Here is an 8,234-nt window from a genome sequence, read left to right on the forward strand (position 1 = left end):
AAAAGCCCAGGACATGTTCCTGAGAACATTAACATCAGAATCAGAATCAGAAATACTTTATTGATCCCCGAAGGGAAACTCTGGTACAGTTGCTCAGATATTAGAATATAAATAAAGAATAAAGAAATAAAGGAGTATGGATATTACAGTTAAAGGAAATTATGATACAGTATTTACATAAATAACATAATTAAGGTGTTGCAATGGTGAAAAGTAATAATAATAATAATAATAATAATAATATAATAGTAGCAGAGAGTATTGACACATTACAAGCCGTGTTATTGCACAAAACAGATAATAATGTCCAGTTTCAACCTCTCTGAGTGTGGTGTGGTCGGACACTTAGAGGGAGGAGTTATAAAGTTGATGGCCACAGGCAGGATTGACTTCCTGTGGTGCTCTGTGGTGCATTTTGGGGAATGAGTCTATCACTGAAAGTGCTCCTGTGATGAGCAGCACGCCATGGAGTGGGTGCGAGCATTGTCCGAGGGATGTAGTTTGGACAGCGTCCTCCTCTCTGACACCAATACAACTAGAGAGTCCAGATCCACCCCCACGACGTCACTGGCCTTGCGAATCAGTTTGTTGAGCTGTGTTGTATTAACTGGAAACACAGCAGTTTAATTTGACTGTGTAAAGTGGCCACTGAGAAACAGAAAAACATTCAGCAATAAGGTTCAGCTGACACAAATTCCAGGCCGAAAGAGTTTAATGTCTAAAAAATTGTGAATTCCATTTACAACAGACAGCACGTCATCTTAAACGGCTTTAACCTCTGCTATTTTTATTCAATGACTGATTGATTTTCATTACACTCACAAGATAATGTAATTGTGTAGTACAATACTTTTTTTTTAAACAAATGTACCCCAGGAAGAAATTCTTTTCCTGATGGAGGTGGAAGATGTATGACCGCCAGCCAATGTTCACATGTCTCTACTTCAGGTGTGTCAAACATACGGCTCGTGGGCCAGAACCGGCCCGCCAAAGGGTCCATTCAGGCCCATTGGATGATTGCAGACGTAGTTCATTTCAATTTCATAATTACCACTTTAATGTCAGAGAATATCCAAGTTCTTTTTACGTATATTTACAATTTACGTTAAGTAGCACAATGCATCCATCTTTAAAACACAGACACACACACACACATACACACACACACACACACAGAGGCAGTGATGGTTTCTGTTGAAATAATTTCTTCATTTATATTTCTCAGTGGCTATGAGAGAGGTGCTGTTGCAGAGAATTTGCAGGACTTTGTGTTGTAGTTCCCGCAAACTGTCAGTAGAGGTCAATGCAAATCAAGGGTCACCTAGTGTCTCACTGTAATCAAATTGTATAGATCACTGTGCAGATCCAGTCCTTTTGGTCCCATGGGTAGTGGTGTGGTCGTGGAGGTGTGAGATGTGAGAATGAGCATATGTGTGTGTGTGTGTGTGTGTGTGTGTGTGTGTGTGTGTGTGTGTCTCCTGTAGTTCAATCAGACAAACCTGCAGCTGTCTAATTAGATGAATTAGATGATAATCAAGCTTAACTCTACAGTGAGTCACACACTGCCATGATTTTAGGCTACATCATTTTATCCTATTTCACCTTAAACATTTATATTTACGGGTAGGCTATTATTTGTTTTTCTACCATTGCTGACAACTGGCATGTTGCTTTAAATTACTGACTGTTAAAGCAGGTGAAACCTCACTTCAATGATTATTAGCTAGGCTGTTAAAAATCCGACAGATATGTATGGGATTTTGTTGCGATATGAAGCTGCAATTTGTTGTTGTTGCTTTCTCGTCCGCTTCCATGGCGTAAGTTACGATCCAATTCATCTTTCATATTTTAATATTTGTTAATAGACCTGTTGTCTCACAGATACATAGGCCACACATACAACATTCCCGTCCACCTTCATGTAATGGTCAATGGGAATGATATCCGTACATGACCCGGGAGCTGCCGTCCCTATAAGCCGCACAAAGAGCCAGAGAGGCGGCTGCTCAGGGCTGTGCGTCCGTTCGACACCACACACTGTAAAGCATGGCTGGACTAAGAGAACTGTAAAGCCAACGTTGGCCACACTGTACCCGCTTCCGCACGAGCGCTATTGGCCGCCACCAGGGTGTGGGCGGGACACGACGCTCTGACTCACCTCTGAGTCACTGAACTGCCTGCTGCTGCGTTCAGGTACTGTGGAAATAAATGAATATTATGTAGCCTACCTGTTTAAAATACACAGCATAGCTTATCCACGCGGGAGCCTTCCCAGAAGGGGGGGGGGGCACCTGCGTCTGTCTACATAGTATACTGTCTATATTACTGTATTATCAGTGGTCACCACACTGTAATAGCCTACTAGGCTACTCTGTTACAAGCACAAGTCCTTCATTAAAAATGTAATTTAAGTAAAAGTATGTAAGTATTATAGTAGCCTACAAGTATGCTACTCAATGCAGAAAAATCCTCACATTTTAGAAACTGGAAACAATCACAACGGTTCCAGTAATCAACAATGTGTTTAATTGGCTGATCATTTTAGCTGTAGGCTACCCACACATTGCTGGGTAGTTTAATTTAAAATAAAAACAATATATTTCTTAGTTTTATAGTTTTGTGTGCAAAAATCTTAATTTTAAAGTAACAACAAAGCAGTCAGATTAGCGTAGTGCAGTAAAAAGTACAATATTTCTCTCTGAAATGTAATGGAGTAAAAGTAGAAAATGGCATAAAAAAAAAGACTCAATAGGCTCCAAGCAGCCTACCTCCTACTTAAGCACAGTACTTGAGTTAATTTAGCCTAGGCCTACTTAGTTACCTTCCACCTCTGTGTATTATATAAGCTATTTAATCGGCTTGTCAAATTGCTTTGCCTATTTAATTCTCCCACACCCAGTGGTAGCCTAAAAGACACATTAGAAGGCCAACATGTAAACCCTGCATTTTTAGCTAGGCTAATATTTCAACCATATAGTAGGCTACAACACGTGAAAGTTGACACGTGTCCTATAGCCTATTCAATGGTCGCTAAACTAGGCCTACTCTAAAGTTAAGGCAAACTGTAATTTAAAATCGCTTTCAGCATCTAAACTCTAAAGTGAGCCTAATTGCCATTAGGCTAGTGGGTTTATCGTATTTACTATCTGTCTCATGGTACTTAAACGCAGCACCAGACTGTGACATTAGAAGTGTTGGGCCGATCCTACGTGGTCTATCAGTTTTTAGATTAAAAAAAAAAGAAATTAGACATCTTAACAGTAGCGGAGTGAGCTTTCTGCCGTGGCAAAGACATTTCTTTGAAATCTATTTTCTACTTTAGCACCGTGCTGGACGGGGCTGCCATAGAGGGTGAGTGTCTAAACTGCTCCTTGAACTTTTGTTATTGATGTGACGCTATGTGCTCTGGCTTGTGATTGTAAGATTCGCGGTACCTTGTTGTGTAGGGTGGAATGCGCTGTCTCCTTATTGAAGCAGTTTAAACATTTTCATAAGTCGCTTGATATGGTCAACATATGATAGCGAGGGTGCCGTTCCAATTAACGGGAGGTAGTAGCCTACAGCCTTGCCTGTCTCCATTTGTCAACGCTTTCACCAGGGAAAGCGCATATCGTGGGATTCCCGTTACGGACCATCAATGTACCGGAGAAATTGTTGTTTATTGAATCTTGCTTATTGCTTAAAGCTGACAGCTATCAACCAAACCCTAACCCTACTCGATAGAACAATATATATACAATTACATATTTAACTGAAGCTGCTCTTCAAATCGGCATACATCTGACACAGCAATTGATTTACTAGATCTTACATTTTGGAGATTATGACTGTCGTACCGACATTCTTCTATTGAAAGAGACAGTGGGACTACCGTAACGAACCGGGTGAATCAATTTTAAAAGTTATAATAATATGAAAATGTGTTGTCTTTGGCACATTATGTGTATGCCGAATTTATTAAAGGATTATAAAGATTAACATAGCCCACGTGTTAATTTGTTGTTGGTCAAATGTTGAATTCTCCCATTGGCAAGATCAATAACTTGCTATTTTTTTCAGGGAGATCCGTTTTAAAAGCTTTCACAGGAGTGGAAACATAACCTGTCAGGGTTGTAGAAGCTGGCCATGGTGTAACGTTACTGTTGCCGTTCGCTGCTAGCCTTCTGCTGCCTGCATATACCCGAGTTATACCAAGTTAAGTTACTGTCCACTGTCCCTAGGCCAACTTCCCGTGGGGTCTTTGATGTTATGTGTTGCCATAGCAAGAAGTTTGACTGACAGCCAATCATCCAATCATGACAATCACTTACCCGGGAGCTTTTCGAGTCGTCCAATCATATTCACAGTTTACACTGCTGCCACTGCCTCCTTGATAGTTACATTACATTATAATATTACATAGATACATTAAATTATAATATTTAATATTTAACAGTTAAAATTCAAACTTCTGAATACACGCAAGTCATGTCAAGTCAAGTGTCGAGTCATTAACTTACAAGTCCAAGTTATTAATTTTTTGTCAAGTCCAAATCATCCAAACGGGGACTCAAGTTGACTCCAGGTATTGATGAGTGAGTGTCATGAACTTTAAACTGTAGGAAACAATATTGTAGAATAATAAGAAGTATTGGCTACTTTACAGAATATTAATATTGATGTTATTGTCAGTAAGATAGTAGGCTAGTTGTTAATTCTCCATTGTGACTGTTTAAATTTTGTATCGTTTTTGAAAAAAAGTTTTATTTTTTGATCAAGGCATAGAAACAGGAAGCTCAAACACTCACGTTTGCACATGCACCCAAACTGTTGTAGTAATGCTGTTGGAATGTTTCTGTTGTGGTTTCATAGTTTTGTCATCATAGGCGTAATTAACAAGGGGGGGGGGGGGGTTACAACCACCCACAATAATCAAAACTGGCCAGTGCATCCCACCCCAATATAATATTATAATGTCCTTCACATAAATAAAGACATTTGCACCATAAATTGAAGCAGAAAAGGCACACATTGTTTCACCAGAATGCAGAAAATGTGTGTTTGGGGTTCAAAATGTTGGTGGTATCACCTCATCTGGACTGGAATGTCTCCTATAGGAAAGAATACAGCACACCTTATAACACAATCCATTACTAAAGAGTTAGTGGTTCTCAACATTTTTGACATGTAACTTTTTATGATGAAACAGCATCTAGTTGGTCCATAGACATGTTTCAGATGTCTATGAGATGTGAACAGTTTCACCAAAGAGTGGAACTTATCAAATGGTCTCCTTTAAATAACTGTTTCAGGCCCCAACAAGCAAAAAAAATAAAGATCAATTAATTTGTGCTGCAGAACTTTTTTTCTACTTTGCCCTTAATGCGATATTACTATAATAATACTGTACATTAAGTAGTTAGGTCCACCTGACCAGCTATAAAGCTATAGTATGAACAGTTTCATTATGTCATATTATATAATAGTATACAGTCACTGGACCCATTTTTCTGTTTAAAATTTTACTTTTACTTTTGAAACTTTAAGTAGGCTACATTTAGCTGGCAATGCTTCTGGACTTTTACAGATGTATTTTGAATGCTTTACTTGTAGTGATATATTTATACCTTGTGGCATTGGTACAATTACTCAAGTAAGTCTGAAAACCTATCACTGTACTCATGATGACTTTCTAGGTCTCTAGGTACTGTGTCTGGCCCATGTTGGGCTGGCCTGGGTGATTCTGCTGCCGTCAAGCGATCACGGGGCTGACGGAACTTTGTCAACGGGATTACACAAGAAACCAGGCTTCTAATTTAGCAGCTAATCCAGATTAAGGTGCTGTGGTTGGTCTGTGTTCTGTGGCAGACAGAGTCAGCAGACAGAGTCAGCAGCCATGCAGCGTTCACTGTCTCTGTCTGGAAATAGAGATGATACATTCACTACCCTAAACTAATGTCAGGACCCCACATTTGAGTTATTAAAGCGCCCATATTATGCTAATTTTAGGTTCATAACTGTATTTTGAGGTTGTACCAGAACAGGTTTACATGGTTTCATTTTCAAAAAACACCATATTTTTGTTTTACTGCACATTGCTGCAGATCCTGTTTTCACCCTGTGTGTTTAGGTCTCTGTTTTAGCTACAGAGTGAGACATCTTCTATACTATCTTTGTTGGGAGTCGCACATGCTCAGTAGCTAGGTAAGATCACATCAGCTAGATAATTCTTTCTCCAACTTTGGTCAGTCCAAGGCAGGATTAGCTGGGAGACTTCTTCTAGACGAGGGTTACATGTAGAATACCTGCAGAACAGGGACATGGAAGTAGTTCTTTTGGATATTATGGTTAAATAGTGGGTGTTGTAGCAGTGTTTTGCCATTGACAACGAGCTAGCATGCTAGCGCTAACATGCTACGTTTAGCCACCTTGTCTCAGCTAGTGACGGAGATTTTGAACAGATCACCCAGAGACTGAAGGCAGAGGACATTCAGAAACCGTATCTCACTTAAAACAGCATGGGTAGTTTTTTTTTCACAAGTTTGTATGCGAGTGGAAGCACCAGAGACACAAAATAACACTCCAAGTCCCAAAAAAGTGATTTTTTTTCATAATATGGGCACTTTAAACTCACATTATGAGCTCTGATGTCTGTCCACATTTTATAAACTGGTCAGTAAAAACCTGTTTAACTGTCTTTGAGGGAATGTTATGATTTCCAGATAGAAGTTTTGGTTTTTATTAAATCTGGCTTCAGTTTGGAATAGAGCAGCAACGATTAATTGATTAATCTATTAGTTGTCAACTAATACATTAATTGCTACTTTGATAATTGATTAATTGGTAACAGTTATTTTTTTAATAGTCTATATCCACAACATTCCACTTCTGGGATCGTTTGTTGCCGCTGGAAATTCCGCCAGATGTCTGTTTCCTTCCTCTTTCTTTATGACGCAATTTTAAACTCTGGAAGACTATGGTTACCTGGTCCTCAGATCTCTGCAGGGTAAATCCAGACAGCTAGCTAGACTACCTGTCCAATCTGAGGACTATGGTTAACTGCTCCTCAGATCTCTGCAGGGTAAATCCAGACAGCTAGCTAGACTACCTGTCCAATCGGAGTTTTCTGTTGCACGACTAAAAGAACTTTTGAACGTACACTTTCCACCAAAACAAGTTCCTTCCCGAGGCCATTTTGCAGCGGCACTGTTGCTCTGTCCGGCGCCGCCCAAGATGATTGTGATTGGTTTAAAAAAAGGAATGCCATTAAATTAAAGCAGGTTTTTCTCCCATCCCGGAATGCTGTGTGACCTTCCTTCGCAGCGCTATGGAGGAACGTCTGCCAAAGCGAGACTATTTTTTTAATGAAAAAAAGTAAAAGTTCTCTGATTCCAGATTCCTAAATGTGAATATTTTCAAGTTTCTTCACTACTTTGTGACAGTACACTGAATGTCTTTGAGTTGAGTTCACTAAACAAGACTATGAAAATAGTTGCAATAATTAATAGTCACAGCCCTATATTGGAATAAAATTGGCAAGTGCTTCCCCTGCCAGCCATAACTGTTCATCCACAGCTGTAAACAAGTGAAGCATGGGTGAGTTTGTTCCGACACAAGCAAAAGAACTGAACCTCATACTCCAGACTTCTAATAAACCACTCCACAAATGAGCAGTGACTGCCGCTCAAAGTCTTAATGAAACTTCTCAATTAATAACCTGAGCGTCTCGTCTCATTAGTTTTAGACAGCAGACAGCTGTTGTGAAGAAGGTGTTTGGAGACACCATCCACAAACATTTCAGGCTGTACACCAGCAAATTTGTCTGCTTAAAATGTCCTTAAACAGGACACACTCAAACCTTCTCACTAGGTTTACGTTGTTCTGGATGGCATCCACCCATATCCACTGCATCATGCCAGTATGTTATAATCAGGGCTGTGCTAGGCTAAAGAAATTCACTGTCAATTATCACATGATTTTGTCGACAAATCGATTAGCTGATTTAATCAACAGATCTGTAAAAAATGAGTGCAATGATGCAAAAGCACCACTTTAAATCTTGTTTTAACACAGATGTGCTTGTATGTTTCCTGTGATCGAGGTTATAATATCATCTTCTGTGGTGAAAAGTATGTATTTATGCATCATAGAGTGGGATATATAAAGTTTACCAACATAAGAATAGGCCACCTGGTGCCCACATACTCCTCGACGCAGCGAACGCGGCTTCAACTCCAACCTGTGGCCCTTTGCTG

The 8,234-nt window shown here is 39.6% G+C and overlaps 1 protein-coding gene across 1 annotated transcript in view; it reads left to right on the plus strand.

Moving 5' to 3' along the window:
• Positions 1 to 3,159: 3,159 nt before the first annotated feature.
• Positions 3,160 to 8,234, plus strand: part of sertad2b (SERTA domain containing 2b) — a 64,478-nt gene continuing 59,403 nt past the window's right edge. Inside the window, exon 1 of the mRNA XM_032527487.1 lies at positions 3,160 to 3,351. The gene's annotated coding sequence lies outside the window, so the exon portion shown is untranslated. The remainder of the gene's footprint in view (positions 3,352 to 8,234) is intronic.

Source organism: Etheostoma spectabile, chromosome 10 (assembly GCF_008692095.1).
Source record: "Etheostoma spectabile isolate EspeVRDwgs_2016 chromosome 10, UIUC_Espe_1.0, whole genome shotgun sequence".
Classification (NCBI taxonomy): Eukaryota; Metazoa; Chordata; class Actinopteri; order Perciformes; family Percidae; genus Etheostoma; species Etheostoma spectabile.